The following is a 5,449-nucleotide window of genomic DNA, read 5'->3' as shown; positions in this document are numbered from 1 at the left end:
CACATGAGAATACAGGATGCTAGGAATTTTTCCAGAAAAATACTCTCCATTAATAGCTGAAGAATGCTTCTGTGAGTATTAATTGTCTGGTGATTTTGGCTCACCCTGGACACATATAGCTTCATTCCCAGGAGTCATAGTAGTAAGACTGCCAGCAGGGCGCTGGATCATTTACTCTTCCATTCTTGAGTAAGCCCAACCTCACCCAGGAATTCATTTCTTAGGCTAGATGGCCTTACCAACATTTCAAGAATAAATCTTGAAATTTAGCCAGTTGTAGAAATTCTATTCTTTTTGTATTGTTACATAAGGTAGGATTTGCTAGGGAAAGCCCTCTCCATTCTTAGAAAGTGTCAGGAAAAGGCAGTTTCTTATTTTGCGCTAGAAATACCACATATTAATACATCACCTCAAAATATTAGAACCACCAATGCACCACAAGCCCTAAATTAGCTAATCCCAAAGATGGCGTACCTTATAATTTCTCCTCCTGAGAGAAGATATCTTTTACTGATGACTTAAATCCTTTTAAAGTACAATTTACTGTTATCTGCAGTCAGAGATAACCTAGTTGGTACAAGTGCAAAATAAATACAGGATGACAAATCTCATTTTATAATGCTTACAAAATGACTATTGAGAGGCTACAAAATAAAGTAAATATGCTCTAAGAACTCCTAACTCCCTTTGTGCAACAATTATTCCCCTCCTATTCACAAATCAAATTTGGTCTTACTGTGTTTATTTAATCTCAATCCTTTGTGACTGTACCTTTTAAATATTCTGTACCATTAAACTGGAATTATGCATCAAACACTACTTCTCCACGGTGAGGTTCAATAGCTGTCTTAAAGAACAGCACACACTGAATACTGGTTGACATATGACCTGAATTAACCACTTTCCCCCAGAATAGTTTTTTACCCAAAAGAAAGATTGACAATAAAAAAATTCTTACCCAAGTTTAAATAGAAGTAGACATTTACTCCAAATTGAGCAAGGTAAACTTGTTATTTCAAGAGAAAAGACTGAAAATATGTGTTGCCAAAAATAACTTTCAAGATTTCAAGTAAAATTAAGATTTGGAGAAGGTTTTATATGCCAAAGAAACAGCTGCTAATACTTAAACATTTTTGATTACAGTAGTGGTAAGGTTAACAAATTGAATCTTTTGATGCTGTGTAATAACATGTTTCATCATTTGGAACTCAGTAAAGCACTATTTTTTTCAAATTGCAGAGGTATGGCATTATTGTATACATAAGTGTATGGTGGATTATTACATATATAGGTATAGGGTAAATTAACAGATTTTAGCATAACAAAATATAAATATATAATTAATGTACTTTAATATTCCACATTGTAACTAATTTTTAAAGCTACATTTTCCTGAGTTTTCAAAAGAGAATAACCACAATTATATATGAAGATTCTTAAAATATTCCTCTTTTCTTAATCACATATCCAGAAAGGCCTGAATTTTCCTTATATACTTCAACTAAAATAGCATATCACAACAGGTTGAATGCAGAATCAGATATGGATCCAGCTCTCTCTTAAGCCAGGTACTAAAGAATCTTATAAAATGTAAAATAATGTCTTTCTTCTCACTAGATTTTTTTGCCTTCAGCTTTAGATATTTCAATAAAATACATATTTTATGTCAATGTGTGATGGATTTAATTTTTAAATGAATAAATGTTAATTCTTAAACTTCCAATTAAAGCAAATATTTGTAAATATAATCAACATAAACCAAAACTGGATGTTCTTAATAATGGTGGAAAGTTTCCAGGAGTCTTGTGACAAAAAAAATGTTTAAATGCTAGTTACAGAGGAGGTAGAAGAGTAAGAGTAGGCGTTGCGGAGGGGTGAGATGCAGCTCCGGAAAAGATATGTGTTAAGCCTGTGGTAAAGGAGTCTCAGAGCACCAAGAATAAACCAGGACAACTTGTTTGGTTAGTGACACAAACAGAAGCGAAGAGAAACTCATTAGACTTAATGTTCCTGAAATAAAGAAAAGTAGTGAAGTTGAGATGTTAGGTTAGAAGAGATGCGACAAGAAATTAGCAGAAGCAAGGCCTTTCTGTACTCCCTCCTTGAACCCTGTAGATTGAGGGATGGAAGAGGAAAAGAGGTCTGGAGTAATGCACTAATATATATTGCAGTCATGGTACCGTATTACAGTACACAGTTTGCAATTTTCTACTTGTTACTAAATACCTGAGAAAAAGAAACCTAGAATAGGGGTTTGGGGAAGATATTTTCCCATTCTGTAACCTGCAACTTTATCCAAACAATGGTGTCCTTTACCTTACAAAGCTTTTCAGTTTCATGAAGTCCCATTTAGTAACTGTTTATTTCAATTCCTGTGCTAATTGTGTTCTGTTCCGAAAGTCATTTCTTATGTCAAGGAGTTCAAGGCTATTCCCACCTTCTCTTCTGTCAGGTTCAGTTCATCTCATTTGATTTGAGGTCTTTGATCCAGTTGGACTTGAGTTGTGTGCAGGGTGATAGGTATGGATCTCTTCGCAGTCTTCTACATCCAAGCATCCCGTTTGATGTGCTGCCATCCAGTTATGCCAGCATCATTCCTGGAAAATTCTGTCTTGCATAATTCTGGTTTTTTTTTAAAATTCAGGTGTCCATAGGTGTATGGATTTATGTCTGAGTCTTCAATATTTCCACAGATCAATCTGTTTTATGCTAATATCATGCTGTCTTTTTTTTTTCTATAGCTCTGTAGTATAACCTGAAATCAGGAATGGTGAGACCTCTAGCATTTCTTTTATTGTTCAGGATTGTTTTAGCTATTCTTCTTGTTTGTTTGTTTTGTTTTTTTTTCATATGAAGTTTAGAATTGTCCTTTCAAAGTCTATAAAAAATTGTTTTGGAATTTTGTTGGGGATTGTGTTAAATCTGTATATTGCTTTTGGTAAGATGGTCACATTTATTATCTTAATCCTACTGATCCTGAGTGTGGGAGCTCTTTACAACTTCTGATATGTTCTCCATTTTTTTTTTCTTCAAAGACTTAAAGCATTTATCATGAAAGCCTCTCACTTGCTTGGTTAGAGTTACTCCAGGATATTTTATATTATTTGAAGCTATTGTGAAATGTGTCGTTTCTCTGATTTCTTTCTCAGCCTGTATGTCATTTGTATATAGGAGGGCTACTGATTTTTTAAAATTAATCTTCTATCAAGCCACTTTGCTGAAAGTTTGTCTGTCAGTTGTAGGATTTCTCAGGTGGAATTTTTAAAAATTTATTAGATTTTTAAAAATACCAATCTAAGTTCCCATTCCCTCTCTCCTCCCATTCCCTCCATCCTACCCCCATCCACTCCTCAGAGAGGGTAAGACACATTGCTTTGTGGAAGATCCAAGGCCCTCCCTACTATATCTAGGTTGAGCAAGGTATACATACAAAGAGAATAGGTTCCCAAAAAGCCAGTAAAAGCAGTAGGGATAAATACTGGTGCCACTGTCAGTGGCCCCTCAGTCTGCCCCAACCATGCAACTGTAAACCACATTCAGAGGGACTAGTTTGGCCCTATGTTTGTTCCTTCCCAGTCTGGCTGGAGTAGGTGAGCTGCCATTAGCTCAGGTAGACTGTTTCAGTGGGTGAACACATCATGGTCTTGAACTCTTTGCTCATATTCTCATTCCTCCCTCTCTTCAACTGAACTTGGGAGCTCAGTCCAGGGCTCCAATGTGGTTCTCTGCCTCCATTTCCATCAGTTGCTAGATGAAGGTTCTATGGTGATATTTAAGATATTCATCAGTCTGCTCTTTTGTGAAGGGAAAAGGAAGAGGAGTGGATCTGGGAAAAAAAGGTGGAAGAGGAAGTGAGAAAAGAGGGAGGGAAAACAGAGGTCAGATATGATATATGAGACAAGAATAAATAAAATAAATATTTAAAAAATTAAAATGCTATTTTTTCTTTGATTAGTATGTAGTGTCCTTCCATATATCTCTTGATTAGTTCTGTTTTTATGTCTATTTTGATAGATACTAAAATGGCTACACCAGCTTGATTCTTAGGTCCATTTTCTTGGAATATCTTTTTCTGACCCTTTACCCTGAGGTAACATCTATCCTGATATTGCGGTATGTTTCTTAAATGCAGCAGAAGAATAGATCCTGTTTTCACATTCATTTTGTTAGTCTGTGTCTTTTTATTGAGAGATTGAGACTATTAATATTGAGAAATATCAATGACCAACTATTGTTGATTTGGCTCCTGGGGCGTTTTTTGGTGGTGGTTGTGGTGATGATGATGAGATGATGAGTGTGTGAGTGTGTGTGTGTGTGTGTATTTTTTGATTAATTGGTGTGAGATCATTTTCTTTGTTTTCATTGATACAGTTAACCTCCTTAAGTAGTTTTCATTTTATCAACTTTTACAAGGCAAGATCTGTACATTGATATTGTTTAATTTTTATTTTATCATGAAATTTCTTATTTTCTCTATCTATTGAAAGTTTTGATAGATCTTAGCTGGCATTTGTGCTCTCTTAGAGTCTACAGCACATCTTGCCAGGCCCTTCTTGCCTTTAAAGTCTCCTTTGAGAAGTCAGGTGTAATTCTAATAGATCTATCTTTATTTGTTACTTGGTCTTTTTTCCCTTGCAGCTTTTAATATTCTTTCTTTGTTCTCTATGTTTAATGTTTTGATTATTATGTGTTGAGTAGACTTTCTTTTCTGCCCCAATATATTTGATGTTCTGTAAGTTCTTTGCACCTTTATAGGCACTTCTTCTTTAGGGTAGAAAGTTTTTTTCTTGTGATTTTGTTGAAAATATTTTCTGGGCCTTTGAGCTGGGTTTCTCCTCCTTCCTCTTTTCCTATTATTGTTAGGTTTGTTCTTTTCATAATGTCCCAGATTTCCTGGATGTTTTGTTTCAGGAGTATTTTAGATTTAACGTTTTTCATTTCTTTCATCTTTTCTTCAATGCCCAAGTTTCTCTCTTCTTTCTTTTGTACTCTGTGAAATTTGGCTCTGTAGTTCCTGTTCAAATTTTTAAGTTTGTACTTTCCAAAAAGCCCTCAGTTTGTTTTTCCTTTACTAATTCTATTTCCAATTTTAGGTCTTGATAGTTTTATTTATTCCCTTACACTGTTTGTGTTTTCCTGGATTTCTGTAAGGAATTTATTAATTTCCTCTTTAAGGACCTCTAGCATATTCATAAAGTTGCTTTCAAGGTATTACGCTTGTGCTTCAACTGTGTTGGACTATTCAGGGCCTGCTATGGTAGGACAGCTGAGCTCTAGTGGAGACATATTGCCCTGGATGTTGTTGATTGTGTTTTTATGATGGAGGAAGGTCATTTGCTAATAAAGAAACTGCCTTGGACCATTTTATTGGTTAGAACATAGGTGGGTGGAGTAAACAGAACAGAATGCTGGGAGGAAGAGGAAGTAAGCTCAGACTCGACAGCTCTGC

Source organism: Microtus ochrogaster, unplaced genomic scaffold, assembly GCF_000317375.1.
Source record: "Microtus ochrogaster isolate Prairie Vole_2 unplaced genomic scaffold, MicOch1.0 UNK86, whole genome shotgun sequence".
Taxonomy (NCBI): domain Eukaryota; kingdom Metazoa; phylum Chordata; class Mammalia; order Rodentia; family Cricetidae; genus Microtus; species Microtus ochrogaster.
The sequence above is the reverse complement of the archived record's forward strand: the minus strand, read 5'-3'. Positions refer to the sequence as shown.